The sequence below is a fragment of the Balaenoptera physalus genome (genome assembly GCF_965194825.1).
Source record: "Balaenoptera physalus genome assembly, chromosome: 1".
NCBI lineage: Eukaryota > Metazoa > Chordata > Mammalia > Artiodactyla > Balaenopteridae > Balaenoptera > Balaenoptera physalus.
Window position 1 is genome coordinate 38,686,264 of NC_138882.1, and position 17,720 is coordinate 38,703,983.

At 39.1% G+C, this 17,720-nt stretch overlaps 1 protein-coding gene and 1 long non-coding RNA gene across 4 annotated transcripts in view; one reads left to right on the forward strand and one right to left on the reverse strand.

Annotated features, from left to right (window-relative positions):
* Nucleotides 1–5,377: 5,377 nt before the first annotated feature.
* Nucleotides 5,378–15,481, forward strand: LOC309647624. Its single transcript, XR_014256197.1, has 4 exons — nt 5,378–5,492; nt 10,824–10,930; nt 14,460–14,497; nt 15,382–15,481. It is a non-coding gene; the product is annotated as an uncharacterized lncRNA (long non-coding RNA).
* Nucleotides 13,194–17,720, reverse strand: part of LOC309647518 (uncharacterized protein) — an 81,938-nt gene continuing 77,411 nt past the window's right edge. The window contains exons 3-4 of one of the 3 annotated variants that reach the window (XR_014256108.1): nt 15,722–17,178; nt 13,194–13,319 (exon numbers count right to left, since the gene is read on the reverse strand). The gene's annotated coding sequence lies outside the window, so the exon portion shown is untranslated. Of the gene's footprint in view, nt 13,320–14,214; nt 17,179–17,720 lie in introns of those variants that run through there. The other 2 variants (XR_014256109.1, XR_014256110.1) reach the window with 2 other exon arrangements.

Below are 17,720 nucleotides of genomic sequence, written 5' to 3' on the forward strand. Positions count from 1 at the left end.
TTTGAACAATAGGCACATTAATAATCTCACCGAATAAGAAGACCCGGGCTCAAATCTTTAGAATCTCTGTGATTCTCTTAGCTTACATCCACATCACCTCCTTCTTTGATTTTTCTTTCTCTATTGGAGTAAATAACTTAGGAAGGATATGTGAGAGGTAGATTTTCTAAGTTCTTGAATGTCTTGGTATACCTTGTTTTACCCTCACAATTGATTGATAGTTGGCTAGGTCTAGACTGGAAATTTAGATTGAAAAACGTTTTTCCTCAACATATTGAAGTTCATTTCTTCCTTGCTTGTTGGTGTAGAGTGATGCTTCTGAGAAACCCGAAGCCAGTCTAATTCTTTTCACTTATGTATAATCTGTTTTCTCCTGCACTGATTTATCTTTCTTTAAAACTTTAGATATAATTGACATTTAAAGTATTAGTTTCAGGTGTTCAGCAATTATTCGATATTTGTGTATATTGTGAGACAGTCACCACAATGCGTCTAGTTAATACCCATCACCACACGTAGAAATTTTTGTTCCTTGTGATGAGAACCTCTAAGATCTACTTTCTTAGCATCTTTCAAATATACAATACAGGATTAACTATAGTCACCATGCTGATGCTATACATTACATCCCCAGGTCTTATTTATTTTATAACTAGAAGTTTGTACCTTTTGACCCTCTTTACCCATTTGCCCACCCCTCACCCCCCCCCACCTCTGGTAACCACCAATCTGTTCTCTGTATCTATGAATTTGGTTTTTTTGTTTTCATTTTTGTTTTTTATATAAGTGAGATCATACGGTATTTGTCTTTCTCTGTCTGACTTATTTCATTTAGCATAATGCTCTCAAGGTCCATCCATGTTATCCATGTTGTCACAAATAGTAAGGTTTCCATCCTTTTTATGGCTGAATAATATTCCATTATATACACATATATATTATATAATATTCCATATATATATATATATATATATATATATATATATATATATATATATATACATTTTCTTTATCCATTCACCTATTTATAGGCACTTAAGTTGCTTCCATGTCTTGACTATTGTGAATAATGCTACAATGAGCATAGGGGTACCTATATTTTTTGAAAGTGTTTCCTTCAGATAAATACCCAGAAGTGGAATCATATGGACCACTGGATCATATGGCAGTTCTGTTTTTAATTTTTTGAGGGATCTCCATAGTGTTTTCCACAGTGGCTGCACCAATTTACATTCCTACCAAAAGTGCACCAGGGTTCCCATTTCTCCACATTCTCTCCAACACTTGTTACTTTTTGTCCTTTTGATAATAGCCATTCTAACAGATGTGTGGGAATCTTCTTTTTAACCATAATCTTCTGAAATTTTGCAAGTACATTCCTAAGTTTGGGCTTATTCAGACCTCACTGATCCCTTTCAATCTGAAAACTCAATCTCTAGCTTTGTGAATTTTTTTTCTAGTGTATCTTTGATAATTTTCTCTCCTCAATTTTCTATATTATCTCTTCCTGAAATTCTTTTTTTTTTTTTTTTTTAATTTATTATTTATTTTTGGCTGTGTTGGGTCTTCGTTTCTGTGCGAGGGCTTTCTCTAGTTGCGGCGAGCGGGAGCCACTCTTCATCGCGGTGCGCAGGCCTCTCACTATCGCGGCCTCTCTTGTTGCGGAGCACAGGCTCCAGATGCACAGGCTCAGTAGTTGTGGCTCACGGGCCTAGTTGCTCCGCGGCATGTGGGATCCTCCCAGACCAGGGCTCGAACCTGTGTCCCCTGCATTGGCAGGCGGATTCTCAACCACTGCACCACCAGGGAAGCCCCTGAAATTCTTTTTAATGCTTAGAGCTTCTGGATCAATTCCTTATGTCACCTGTACTTTCTCAAATTTTTTTCTCTCCCTAATTTTTCTAGATTCTAGGAGATTTCTTCAACTTATCTTCCCACCCTCCTACTAATTTTTTTCTTTTATTCAATCTTGTCAGTTGTATTCTTTAGGGCAATGCTGCCTGCTGTTGTACTAAATAAAACCCAATGTCATGTACAGCATGGGGAATATAGTCAATTATACTGTATTAACTTTGTGTAGTGACAGGTGGTAACTAGACCTATGTTGGTGATCATTTCATAATTCATATAAACGTTGAATCACTATGTAGTGCACCTGAAACTAATATTGTACATCAATTATACTTCAATTTAAATAAATAAATAAAAATAACACCCCCCCCCAAATTTCAGTGGCTTACCACAATAAACATTTGCTTCATTTGTGTAACTCTTTAAACACAGATGTTACTGTTCATCAGGCAGCTCCTCCCCATAGGAAAATTCAAGGTTGCTGGCTCCTTCCATAGTCAGGCTCATCCATCACCCAAGCCTCACAGTCCCCTGTATACAGCAAGAAAAAGGGGCAAAAGCAAGAGAAGCTGATTCTCAACAGCCTTGACATGCAAATGTCACATGGCACTTTCACCAATAAAATGTGAGCACATTCTATTGGTGAAATAGTCATTTGGTCTCACTGAGATGCAATCTGGAGGGAACTATAAAATGTAGTTCCTGGTTAAACAACTGCTTCCCACAGTAACTGTATAATTTGGAAGAAGCACAAATTTTGTGCTTAGTTGATGACCATTAGCAGTCTTTCTTGCAGCAATCATATTTTTATTTCCATGAGATCAATCATATCTCCTATTGTTCCTTTCACAGAGCACAGCTTTGCCCTTTTGTTCACTTTTTCCTCTGGGATCAGCTATTCTTCATTATCTTGGCCATTCTCATTTATGCTCTTGTTTCCTTCTCTTTCTGGCAATCACTGTTAATTTTTTACATTAAAGGATTGAGGAGAAGTCTGATTACTCTGAGTAGATGGAGTGCATTTCATTTATTGCGTATTTGCAGGCATGGTTCTTTCAACAGGACTTTTCCTTGATGGGAAGGCTGACACCTTTGTTCATGGGTCAGCTTTTCCACCAGCAGGTTCACTCTAGGCTCTGTGGCATTAGAATGGAAGAGTCACACAGACATAAAGAACAGACTTGTGATTGCCAAGGGGAAAGGGGGATGGGGAAAGGATGGATTGGGAGTTTGGGGTTAGCAGATGCCATTATATAGAGAATGGGTAAACAACAAGTTCCTACTGTATAGCACAGGGAATTACATTCAATATCTTGGATAAACCATAATGGAAAAGGATATAAAAAAGAATGTATATATTTGTATATCTGAATCTCTTTGCTATACAGCAGAAATTAACACAACATTGTAAATCAACTATACTTCAAAAAAAAAAAAAAGAATGGAAGAGTCAGCAGCCCTCAGACTGCAAGCTCTACAGGTGCCAGAATAAGACAATCTCTACTCTGGGCCACCACTCTCAATCAAGAAGGCTTGGCTGCCCCAGAAAGTCCATCTTTAGAAAAGAACATCTAGATGTTTCCTGAGAGAGTAATACCAGTTTGCCTGTCACTCTGTGAATAGGAAAGAAAAGGGGATCAACAAGGACCTACTGTATAGCACAGGGAACCTCAATACTCTGTTATAACCTATATGGGAAAGAATCTGAAAAAGAATAGATATATGTATATGTATAACTAAATCATTTTGCTGTACACCTGAAACTAACACAACATTGTAATTCAACTATACTCCAATATAACATAAAACATTTATTTAAAAGCACAAAAAAATTAAAAAATAAATAATTTTTTAAAAGCTCGTGGCTGTATATAGCCCAGACAAACATAGACAGATATGAAATTATAAAATCTTCAAAAAAAAAAAAGGAAGGAGAGGGGAGGGTGAATGTGCCTGGCATAGCATCCCACAAATAAATCTTGGATTAATCTTCCTCTCAGCAAGTACTCTCCCCCTCTGCCCTCCTTACTTACCAACACCAAGCTGCAAGCATGTCCAGGTTCTAGCCAGCAGGCCAATCTCACCTGCACTGCAGCCGCATCCAGCAAATGATCAAGTCTTAACAGTTTTCCTCGGTTAACATGCTTCCATCCATTCTGTCTGATGGACTAAAGTCTCTCAGCTGGTGAACCTACCAGCTATCACCACCTTAATTTTGCTATTAGGTGTTCATTCTTTTGTATACTTTCAAGCTGTAATTTTGATGAGAGGAAAGGTCTTAGCTCGCCATCTTAAGCAAGATGAGAAAAACACTCGTAAATGTCCTTTGGACCAAGTTTTATGAGAAAAGAGGGTTATAAAAAATTATTAAAAGCAGTGGCTGACAGGATTCTGAAAGAACTTCGGTCAGCCTTTAGAGAAAATTATCTCTCAATTTACATGGCCTGGTCGATATATTTATGCATTCATTCTTCTTTTTTTCAATATACTGAGAGCTTATTCTCTACCACAGGCTGTGCCAGGTACCAGGGCAAGACCATAAACAACATGGTCTTCCCATACCTCGCCTCGAAAAACTTAGCATTTGTGGAAGGAATTAGCATTTGAAACTTAAAATTTAAATTTACTTTTCACTATTAGAAGAAGTTCAGGGCACTGTGGAAGCACTTAAACAAGGCACTGAGTAACCTGAGAGATGAGACTGAACCAGCCAAATCAATGCATGGGGTGAGATGGTAGAATGTTCCAAATAAAAGAAACAGCATGTCAGAATCACAGTGGCTCCCACCTGCATGTATGAAGAGCTTCATATGACTATTGTCTGTGCTTGGAATGTCTTCCCGTCCACCACTCCCAATCCAGCAAGTGTGGCAAAACCCTCAACTCAGGTATTCCTCCACCCTTGGAAAAGCTCACGGAAAGTTCCCCACAGATCTGGGCATTTTCCTCCATTTGCTCATTATAGCTTATATGTTCCATGCTTAGAACAATGGGCACACTCTAGAAAATGTTTAGTTCCCTTCCTGTATCTACCACCGGTCTAAATTCTCTGAGGCCAGGAGTTGTGTCTTATTCACATTACCTGCCCATGTGAATGGCAAGTGTTAGGTATGCAATTAGTACGTGTTGCCTGTTGAATGATGAATGAAGCAGCAGTATTGTGACCATATATTGGTTTCCCTCAGTTGTACACAAGTTTGATGTGACTTTGTTTCAGAGGTTGAGAGTTGAATGAAGAATTTACATATTCACTTCTATGGGAACTTGGTCCAAGCACTTAGGAAAGATAAGCCTATGGAGAACTTCCCCAAAACTGCTGCTACCTACAATAATACAAGCATAACAAGCTCTGACATTATGAATTAGCAGGAATCAGGCAAGTCTTTATTAGGATAACTATGATAGTGTCAGGCAAGTCTTTATTAGGATAATTATGATAGTGTCAGCTTTACCTCACCTGTTTACCTTACCCCTGCAGGTTAAGTGGACATCTGAGAAAGAATAAATTCCCTCTGGATGTGTATGAGTCCTGTGCAATGATGTAAGTTTGCTTTAGATGGAACCAAGGAGGCAGGAGAATGAAAATTGGGATGGCTTCAATCAACGAAGACTAAATTGCACGTTCTTCTCCCTGGATGTCAGTGAGTTCATAAAATATCATTTTGTTCATAAAAATTGCTTTTGCTACAATGAGTATACATGATGTTATGATGATGCATGTCAGATGGAGCCTTGGCATAAGTGAAGCAAGATGTAAGATCCACTGCAGGGGAATAATGGGTAAGAGCCCTAGAACATATCATTCAGGCACTAAAGAAAGATTGCATATTTACAGCAAAGTGTGAGAACATTGCCTCCTGGGTATTAAAGAGAGTACAAGTACAGCCAAGGCAGTAAACAACCGAGCTCAAAAAGTAGCACAGAACTAAAGGGCAACCAAGTGAATAGGGCTGTAACTTTAAATGACTTAATAGACACTGGGAGACTCTGCTCTCCCGTAGCAATGCTTGCTTCATAATTACTGCTCACTTGTTTGGTATTCAAACCTGTATCTTAAACACACAAAAAACTGAGAGTCATTGAGTTCAACTATACCTAGTTTAATATTTGCACTTTTCTGCTAATTTTTAATTTGGGTAGATAAAACGCATCTGTAAAATTTTGAACCCTTTATTTAATCACCAACACAATAATTATTAAACATCCCCAATTGAAAATAATCCCTATTATTAGGGTGATTTTACACCCTAGTTTGCTTGGGACACTCCCAATTTTTATCTAATGTCCCAGATCCTGCACAGTTAAACATGTAACTTAAATTTTTCATTTTTTAACAAAGCATTAATTAAGATAAACTAAGATAAGTTTGGTAATTTCCAGTTTGTACCTCTAACTTCTGCCAGCGTCTTGTCTAATATGAAGTTGTATGTAGTAGTTAATATAGTTGTATGTAGTTCTGTATGTAGTTGGTATGTAGTATATAGAATTGATTGACATACGGTTAAATCTGAAAGATGACAGGTGATAACCAAACCTACTTTTCCTTTCCATTTCAAGACAGGATATGCTACTAACACATTCTTTTTTTTTTTTTTTTTTAATTTTTATTGGAGTATACTTGATTTACAATGTTGTGTTAGTTTCAAGTGTACAGCAAAATGAATCAGTTATACATATATCCACTCTTTTTTAGATTCTTTTCCCATTTAGGCCATTACAGAGTATTGAGTAGAGTTCCCTGTGCTATACAGTAGGTCCTTATTAGTTACCTATTTTATATATAGTAGTGTGTCTATGTCAATCCCAATCTCCCAATTTATCCCTCCCAAACCTTACCCACCCTGGTAACCATAAGTTTATTTTCTACATCTGTGACTCTATTTCTGTTTTGTAGTTAAGTTCATTTGTACCCCTTTTTTAGATTCCACATATAAGTGATATCATATGATATTTAACACCTTCCTTCCAAGGACAGCATATGCAGTCACTGATAAAACAAAGTAGGTTCAGATTAGGTAGCCAGGGACAGCTAACTCCTCTGGTTTGGCTATGATGGAAGAAGTGTTCAGTGTTGCTGCCCTTGCGGGCCAGAGTGTATACCAGCAGCCAGTTGTGCTGTGACCAGGACCATGGACAATGCCACAGCCTGCAAATTGCAGGAAGCTATCAGGTTAACAGTCAGTGGGAATCGTCAGGAATGATAGGTTTGGAATATGTGAAATATGTGCAGGAAATACAGGCTTGACTGTCCTACCATAGATCACAGAGAGAATAGTCTGAATACATTTGTTCAGTGGTACTTATTATTTACTGTATGATATAAACCTACAATTATGTATCTACTTTATTGTTTAGTAAGGTTTTGTTTTATTTTGTCCTTTTCAAAGCAATGATCTCAAAAAAGTGAACGCTTAATGAAATATTAAATACTGAATCTCCATTTCTTAAGAAACTTGGTGATGAAAATGTCAGTTGCACAAAATTCTGGTTTACGTTTATCATCTATGTAACATCGCCAAAAGACACAAATATTCTGAAGAAGCATCAGCATCTACTTCAAAAGTTAGTAATTATTTTTAAAAGACTGTTTCCAAAAGAGTCAGTATAACAAGTACAGCTGCAGAAGGTTCATTTACAACACTGGAAAGCATGACTTATCGTTGGGATCAAATGAGTATTTTTCTAAGATAATTTCACTCTTGATTCTACGTTTCTCCTGTGTATGTGTAAAAGTGAAATTATAGCTATTAAAAGTATTGGTTCCATTAGCTAGAGAACTTCACTAAGAGTTAGATGATATCAGTTTTACATTAGTGTCATGAGATTCTTCAAATAGAAAATCAGTTAATTCCAATAATGTCTTTTAAATCCAACTCATGAAATCAAAGTAAAACTTTTAGAAGTTTATTCTCTCTTGGTAAAATATTTTAACTTTCTTGTAAATGCTATTAAAAATCTGGATACAAAGCTCAACCTTGAAGATAAAGTTACTTGTATTTACAATGATAGTATAATGCAAATTTTGATAGGGCCCAATATTGTGGTAAAAGCCATGTTCTAACTAAATCAGGAAACTTGTGGAGCAGGTTTGGAATTGGAGTTCTAGTTGGAATTGGTTGTAGTGCACATATTATTCATGAATGTGTCCAAACAAGCTTTGATAGTCTACTTGTCAAAATAGAAGCTGTATTTAAAGTCAGCAAAATTATAAACTTTTGTGACAAAATTCATGTTGCATTTATTTTAAAATGTTTCAGTTATGGTAGTGCATGCTTTATCTCTTCGCTGTCTGTCACCATCAGATTTTAGAATTTTTTTTGTTTTAAAGAACTACTTTGTAGATCCAACTAAGCATCTGACAATGATATTGAACCTTACTGTAAAGCAGTCCTCTAAATTTAGGTTGCATTTTGTTTGAAAGAAGTTGTAAATCATTAATCAGATATTCAACTGATGGAACACCAAACAACTTCAGCTTTTGAAATGTGCAGCAAATTATAATTATTGAAAGAAAATCTTGACACCAGAAAGATGATGAATTGTAACCCCATAAAAGCAAAGGAAGAAATGGATTAACTAAATGATAAAAGATGAAAAGCATAAAATATTAAACTTTGAAATTCTGTAATTATACTTTGGAATATCTTTACCTCTGGGGAAAATCTTCTAATGGAGAGCCCTTGGATTCTTTTGTTTTCTTTTTTTTTTTGAATAAAACATATTCTGTACTGAATGGAACTATACTGAGGTAGCCTTCAAATATTGCAGATAATCTCTTGACAGGTTATGTTTTGTAAAATTGTTTTCTGAAGCAATGTAGGCAAAAGGACAGTGCATGCAAAAATATTTGGCATAAAATATTTATACATTTACATGTTAAAAAATAGAATTAAGAATATCTTTCATCCAGCAGAATTCACTTAGAGCTTACCAGACAGATACATCAATACCTGAGGTATTTTTGCAACTAAAAATAGTGTGGTCTACAAAGAGAAGTCAATTGAAGTTATGAACAATTTTAAACTTATCGACCATAAAATGTAGTTTTGAAAGATACTGCAATCAGTTTTATGAAAAAAAATTGACTAATAAGCCATATCCAAACTTTTATTCTTCAGAAAAACACCTATGTCATAATATTAGAGACGGACACAAGCAAGAAATGAAATATGTAAAGGTATACCAAGAATAATTATTTACTTAGGTTATTTCAAATGTTTATATAGTTATACATATATATATACACGTTACTCCTATTTTTTAGAAATACTATTTTTGAAAGTAATTGAGTAGAATTAATTCATATCCATCCATACAATAAACCCATTTATAAAGTAATAAGTAGACATTTCAAAAAGTTATATAATCTTAATTATTTTAGTACTTCCTTTCACCCTTCTGATTATATACTTACCTTAGGGACAAGTCCTATTTCCCAGAGACCAAGTGGTAGAAAGCCCAGAAAATAAAAGAGAAACACTAGCTGCAGCTTCTTCCTAGATTTTAGACCATGAAGTCACACAACCACGCACATTTCAAGCTAGAAAGAAATTAAAGAGATAATGTAATTCAGACCCATCAAGCATCTCCCATTCTTGGATCTACATAGTATGCCAGAGAAATAATTTTCAACTCTTTCTCCAAACAGCAGATCTTAGAAACTAGGGGAGAGGCACTTTCCTACTCAAGGAGTCACAGTAACAAATGTAAATTTATGGAGACTCTAGGTCTTCACTCCAGGAGTAAGTGCCCACTTCATAAAACGTACATTTTGTAATCATGCAGATTTCGGTAAAAATGAATTTTTAAAAATACAGTCATTGGTAGACTACATAAATATTTTAAAGTATTTCTAAATATGGTCTTTGAATAAAATATGTTGATTATAAAATTTGGACTCTATCAGTACGTTAAACTTTCATGAAAACCTCCTTCTCTGTAGATGGACAAGGAAAGAGGTAAGATGGCAGGCATGGGATTGGCTTAAGTGAGGAGAAAATCTTGACTGGGAACTTAAAAACAATTCCAAAACGACACATTTAAATTTCTATTAAATTCAGAAATAATCGATTTTTAAGCATGTTTATAAAATTTAACAGTGAATGTAAAAATAATGGAATTAATATTTTCAACTTCCTTTATTTGGTGTCTTATTAAACAGTGAGGTTGTTTTATTAAACAGAACATTTTTTAATACTCTTTTCCATTATGTTTTATCATAGGATATTCAGTATAGTTCTCTGTGTTATACAGTAGAATCTTGTTGCTTATCCAGTCTATATATAAAAGCTTACGTCTGCTAACCCCAACCTCCCACTCCATCCCTCCCCCAACCCCCTCCCCCTTGGCAACCACCAGTCTGTTCTCTATGTCGTGATTCTGTAAACAGAACTTTTTTTTAACACACTGTTTTTAGGTTTTTCTTTTCATTAGCGCATATCCTTACCTGTCCATTTTTAAGAGGACTGCCCTATCGGCAAACATGTAGGTTTTAGAATATGAGTTTGGTTGCATGTTAATAAACCACCAGAAAAGATACACATTTTCAAGAGCTGTCAGAGGATCTGAAAGGAGTTTCTCTTATTTTTGAATAAACTTGAGCTAGATGACTATCTTCTCTGACATATTGTGGAATCAGGAGAAGCAACTTGTGGATATCAACGCTTTGAGTCCTTTGGAAAACAATTGTCTTCTCATAGCTATTAATCTCACCTACAAGGAAATCTCCTGGTAAGGAAAAAATAATATTAAGAATCTACTATGCACCAAATAATTTGTTTACCTGATTTTACTAATTTCTATTGAAAATAATCAATTTAAAGATGAGGACATTTTAACTTAGAGAGGCTGAGTAGCTAGCCCAAATTCTCATATCTAGTAAGTGATAGAGTCAGGAGGCATGTGGCCCCAGGATACATCCTCTTTTGTTTCATTACACCGCCTTCTACTTAGTGTCTTTCATGTCTACCCAGCATTTGAATCTCAACTGGAGTGATAGTGGGGTGCAGTGGAAGAGGAGGACAGGAGCTCACACGTCTGACAGACTTTGTGAGATTCAACTGCCCACATTCACTAGGCGGTAAGCTCAGGGTGAGGCCGTGTCTGTATTACTCACCACTGTATACTAAGCACCTCATTCTATACACATGGCATATAGAGGCCAAGGATATTTAGAAGGAATCAATAATTTTTGTTAAATGCTGAATTCAGGGTCAAATTTTAGTTGGTGAGCGGAGTGGAAAGACTGAAACTGGATATTTTGACCCTATTGACTAGAAATTAAGTTAATGTTTCCACTGCCTTTTGCACTTATTCATATTGAATTCATCCACTCTTTCAATATATATTTTGCTGAGTTCTAGGCATTAGGGATATAACAGTGAGCAATGTTCCTGTCCTCATGGAGATGACATTCTGGTAATCAAGGAATTTCACAATTAATTTTGAGACCTCAGAACTGCCCTGTGAAATGGATGAGGTGGGTATATTTGTAACCTGCTGGCTCTCTGAAATATTGCAAAAATGTCTAATCCATGCAATTTCATTCAACAAAGTACATCAGTGACAGAAATAATATAACCATCTGAACATGTTTTTTTAAATTCCAGATTCCCTTCTGTTCTCAACATAATGTGATAATTTAGTATTATTTTATTCATCAATTTTCCTACCAGTAACGCACACACACACACACACACACACACACCACCACCACCATCCTAACCTGTCCCCTTCCACACCCCACTGCAGGGCTCAATGAATAATTATCACTATCGTGTCTGTTATGGGCTTATCATGTGTTGGACAGCTGGGCCTTAAATTTTACATTATTTCTGATCTTTCCAATAACGTCAAAAAGTAATTATTTCTATCCTGGATTTAAGGATGAGAACATTGTGATTCAAGAGATGATTTCACCCAAGATTACAGGGCTAGTTAGTAGCTACGTTCAGGTACAGATATATACCTGTCTTGGTTCTGTCAGTGTTTTTCTGTCTTGACTCGAGCAGAGTTTCCCTCTTTTCTCTTTTGTCTTTAACCCATTCTCCACAGCTCACCAAAGTTATATTTTTAAGCACAGTTTCAATCATATAGCTACCCTTACAAAGAATGAATGGATTGCTTCAGCTTTTAAGATAAAATGTACAAACCTCAGCATAGGATACAGGATCCCTCTTGACTGTCCCCAGACTCTTTTGCCAGGTTCTCCCAGGCTGTCATTCCCCACCAAGCATTTATTCCCATGACACAGCAGGCTTCTTTCGTGGCTGTTCATGCACATATTTCATCTCTGCCCTATTCTTCTTCTCTCTCTAGTAAAACCCTACTCTTCATACATACCTCAAAGAGTTCCTCCTTTGGGAAGCCTTCCTTAGCTTCTCCAGAGCTAGTTCCTCCTCCAGGGATCCCCAGTGCCATTGTATTAATCAGAGAGTCACTTGTTACATGGGTTTGTTTACTTGCTATCCCCTTTGTTTACTTGTCTTCCCCTCCCTCTTCTCCCCCAACTATGCTATGGGATCCTTGAGGGCAGAGCCAAGTTCTTATTCACCTGTATCTGTGTAGCATAGCACTGGGCCTGTCACATAGTAGGGTTTGAAAAACTCTAAATGAATAATAAATGACTGCCCTCTCCTTCCTGGTCCTTCCCTCATGAACTCAAACCCAGCAAGGCCGGAAGAGAAACGCAGCTGGCCAGAAAGTCTTCCTGTAACGAAGCGCTGCAAGGTACAGCCACAGCCAGCTCCTGCGATGTTACCCAGCAGAAATGTAATTGACAGGTTGTCTTGATGTGACTTGATAACGCAATAATTGATAAAATGATCGTATAATGTAAAACAGTCTGCCTATGAATAGGCCACTCTCAGAGATGAAACAAAAATGAGAGTGTCTGCATAATCTGTGTGTAAATGCAAGCAGGGTATTAAGCATTCCTTTTTATTCTTAAAGAGCTGAGATGAGAAGAGCTCTCCCCACCCCTAAGCAGTCTCTCTCTCTCTTTCTTTCTTTTTTCTCACTAATAAGCTTTGAGCAATTTGGAGGAAGGGTGTGATATTGCTCTCACAGATAAATAATAACCAAAAAATCATAATGTTGATGTGATTATACCTCACTGACTAAAGGGAATTAAAGGTAGACTCTTTTTTATTAGCTTACTGATCCTGGACATCCGACTCCTCATAACTGCTCAATATATCACACTAGTTAATCATTCTTGTCATTATCTTTAATGTCTTATTAGAGGGCTTCATTCATCTGGTTTTTATCTGTTTCACTGGAAGCAGTTTTAATCTCATTTCAGCAGCGCTGATAAGCCTGTTAGTTTGCACAAATTGGTTTTGGTGACAATGTGTAGATAGCAATAATGTTCGATTTGCAAATGGAAAAGAGAAATCTGTTCAGGTCCAAAAAGGCAGGTGGCTTGAGCAAAGGAGCTGTGAAGAGGTGGAGACGGTGGTCTGGGCATCCTAAAGGAAATATGAAGAAGGTAGAAAATAGGAATGAGAAGATGGGAGAACATGAAACAGGAAACTCAGATAAATTGTTACAGCACCGCCGCACGCACCCTGCACCCCTACCCCGGCCCCCGCCCAGCGCCACAACTCCGAAGTGCCAGCGGTGATGGCTGCGTCCGACCACTAGATGGCCTCATTGAGTCAACCGTGTCTCATTGCAGCGGTGGAAGGAGACATGTTTAGTAGTAGTACTTTGCCCCCGAAACTGGGGTACCCTACTCTCAGATTCCACTCTGAGTCTGCTCCCAGTGCAACCAGAAATATTCCCTCCAAGACCGTCTCAGAATTGCCTTCCTGCTCTGGGGTGCTTAATATCTGGCTGTCGTTGTGCGATCTACCCAGCTAATGGAGCCACGTTCATCACTTCCACCTCACCTTATACTGGTCTGACTCTAGGCTTCTTAGAATAAAGCAGACAAAAAGCCCATCAGGCTCAGTGACTCAAAACTGCATTAAGCGTAGATGTTAAAGTAAAGACAGTTTCCGCAGGTTTCCAGATTGCGAGTCATCTTTTGCTGGGGGAGGAAATCTGAGCGATATGAGCGGCGAAGCTGGGAATGGATATCTGATGTAAGAAAGCAGCCTCTTGAATTTCCCGACTCCTGCTTCTCGGGTCCCGGTACTAAAGCCGGGAAATGAGGCTTGTCTATTACAGTCATTGCCCCTTTCTTGAGAGTGTTGATCCAGGGTCGGGTGTCTGGAAAGATTTAAAACCAAAATCGCTCTCCAAATGAACTAAAGTCTATCTGATTTATACTTCACATGTACACACACACCAAAATAATAATAATAAGGAAAGGAAGCATTTCAAGAAAAGTGTGTCTCATAACAGGCTTCCAAACCACTTGTTTTGGAGGCAAACAAATACCAGCCAAATACAGACAGTCAATTATCTGGTGGCGTATGGGGTGGGAGGGAGCTAATAATATTCCAAAATCCCGAACTGCCAAAACACTTTGCAGTTCCATTTTCAGCCCCTCTGCTTTTCAAGGAACGTTTGGTTCATGTTTGTCTGATTCATTCTCACAACTCCAAATGTTGATATAACGTCTGTTTATGAAATTCTGAGCCTTCTTTTTCTTGTTGTTTTAGAAACCCAGGAGGCTACACTTCCCTCAAACCTAAGCAAGGTGTGAACCCCCCTCTCTTTTAGAATCTGAAACTCTCCACCAGACATTTCAGGTAGTCTCAGCTAAGAAGTTCTCACAATCCCTCTTTATCCCATGTTCTGATTTTCCTGGTTTACAAGCATATCCATCCTGTGACTACACTGTGGAGCGAAGAATCAAGGATGAAGTTTAGTGCCTCACTTCTGATCTGAGCCTCCAAGGTAGAAATAGAATCCTAAGACCACAGCACAAAGAAACTGATTTCCTGCAACCGCCTTTAGCTGACACTCAAGAGCTGAGCTCTCCCTCTTGAATGAGTTGCCATTGGGCAATCACTGCAAGTAATAATGTCTAGAACCCATGAAACCAGCTAGGTTTACATTTCTATCCAATGTCGTGTTGTTCCTTCATGTGGAAATGATAGCATAGGGCAGCTGGGTACTTGCCTAGAGCCGTATGAGTACAGTCTCCATCATTACCCGACCCCCATGGGGACATATTGGTTGTGCACATGGTCTGACAAGGACATGACCTTTGGAAGCCAGGTTTGTCCAGGACAGTCCAGGACATAACACCACCATGAGGTAGCCAAAGAGAGCCTACTGTCAGGGCTGTCTGTTTAGGAAGTTCCTGTGGAGATTTAACTTATACGTGTGTGTCTTTGCTACTCCTCTAAACCATGCCATCAACTCTTCGGAACAAAATGCACTTCCCACCAGTGAGGTCTCCCTAACAGCCAGTATGCAACATCTGTATTTGGATTTGCTGTCCTGTGGCTTTGGAGATGAACTCAAGGCCTTTCAGAGATGATCCTCTCCTTTCTCCCAATTCCCCCGGGACATTCAGCTCCTAAAAGTCAGGCTATGGATCTTTGATGTATATTCTGACTCCTTAAACTGCCACAGAATGCACTGCTCAGTGCCCACATAGCACTGAGAGCCTCGGGACGAAACTGTGCCAGCCGCTGCAATGCAGAGCCAAGCGTGCTTGAGGTGGACAGAAGGACCCCACACAAGGCTAGAGACTAAGGACCTCGTTCCTCTATTTTTTCACATCCGTATGCTGATAAGCAGAAGACCGCGTGCGTGAGGGCGCATATGTGTGTAAAGTGCCGAGTGCATACGAGTCAGATCTGTTAATAGCCTGATCCAAGTGAGCAAGGGCTGTCAGAAAACAGGAGCCAGGAAAAGCAGACACGTGGCAAATGGTCCATCTGCCTGGGCCTAGAATCCAAATATTACAGACCTGATGTTGGGAACGCAGATGGAACTGCCAACTGGGGCTCCTGCCAAACTTCTTCCAAACTTTTCGTGGTACAGCTGACACCTATTTGAAAGTTTCTCCTTCCTTCTATCCACTGAGATAATGTCAGGTTTCTCTGACCTGAGTGGAGAGGGAGAACAAAAATAACATTAAGCTGTGTTTCCCAGACTCCATAGTCTGTCCTAGAACAGTGTTTCTGTGTCTCTGTCCCCACGTGATCACCCACATCTCTTGGATTCCAGATGGTGTCTGCTGGCTCTCTCAGCTCCTCTGGTGACAGCTCCTGCTGAGGCCACAGATGACTGAGACCAAGGCACAGATCCCTGGGAAGAGGCCTCAACCTCCCATCACCCCTGCTGCATGGCTGGCCATGGTGCTCAGGAATCCCCTGGGGTTGCCTAGAGCTGGTGACGTCCAGTGAAGCCGATGTTTTTGTTGTGCCCTTCTTCTATAGCCACCTCCCCATCCGAGAATTTGGGTTTATTTCAGGATCTGGTTTCTGAAGGATAGATGCCAGAATTTCCTCTTTCTCTCTTTTTGCTGCATTGTCATCGACCAAGCTCATACCCTTTAGCCTTCTTTCTCTAAGACATCCTCTTTCTCAGCATATCCTTGGTACTTCAGACAAGTAGATGCCCGGGGGACAGCGAGGAGGGCCCCAAGGTGCCCAGCTTTGGTATCAAACAGCACTGGCTCAATCTGGGACCTCTCCCAGCCCCTGAATATGTATACACACGGACCCCACACCTACACATGCCAGGCTTAGAATACTTAAGAGCGTTTCTTCTATTTCCATTTGATAACATCTATTGAGTCAGATTTAATATTTGAGAAGACGTAAGTAACCCAGATACAATGCAGGCCAAGTCATGGCCCCCTCTGCAAATAAAGTCACATTCAAAGAAACCCAATCTCTCCAGGTTTTTAGAGAATTTTAATATTCAACAGAATTTCTCTCTCTCTCTCTCACACACACACACACAAAGTCAAAGGAACCTAATACATAGCTCCCAATAAAAACTTCTTAAATTTATATTTCCCCATTCCTCTGATTCTCAGTGCAATTTGCATACCCCAGTGGATCTGAATCTTTTCCCCAAAGAGTCCTGTGGGTACCTGTGTGAGTTCTTAGCTTTCCTCCTTCTCCCCCTATTCTTCCATTTCTATTCTTTCATTCCCCCATGAGTAAATCTCTGTCCTTTTATATTCAGCCCCCCACCCAACCATCCTTACCTCTCCTTTCTGACTCTCACCACATGTCTTTGGGATTCTGCATCATCAAAGTCCAGGAATTGAGACTCAGAGTTTCAGTCATCTGCCTCTCAAGGTAGAATTCTTCATAGAGAATGGGAATTGAAGATGCTGAGGATGGCAGACTGTATCCCATAAGTGTTTGGGGTGGTGGGGGGAACCGTGACTCTCACATTAATGCTTTTTGTCTACAAAACACAAAGATCGAGGTTGGGTTTTAATTGCACACCTCTCCCTATGAATTCCAAACCAACTGAGAAATAGGCACTACAGCCAAAGGGGGGATCCAAATATAAATTTATCTGTTGGTGAGCCTGAACTGCAGAACCTTAGACCTATGGTCAAAATCAGGCTCCTTCCTGCTTTCCATCACACTTAGTCCCTAGGACTCTGATGAGGGTGATGGGGTCTGAAAGCAGACCTCACTCTGCCAGACTCCTAGAGGAGCCTTGTCTGTCATCCACCTTACTGAGTCCAGAGGGCCCAAGAGCCCAAGAGGCAGATGAACGTCTAGACCTTCCTGCAGAGGAGCAGGGTCAGAAGGAAGGGTGCGCATTGGTGGTGAGAAGACCTTGAAGGGGTTGAGCCATGCCTGTCCCCTGCCCTTCATCCAGTGTCTCCAATCAAATGAGTCATCCTACTCTCATCACCCAATGCAAAAACCCTTCCTGATACTTTTAAAAGCGCAACAAAAGCCCACTCCATGCTAATCTAAGACATAAAGATAGAA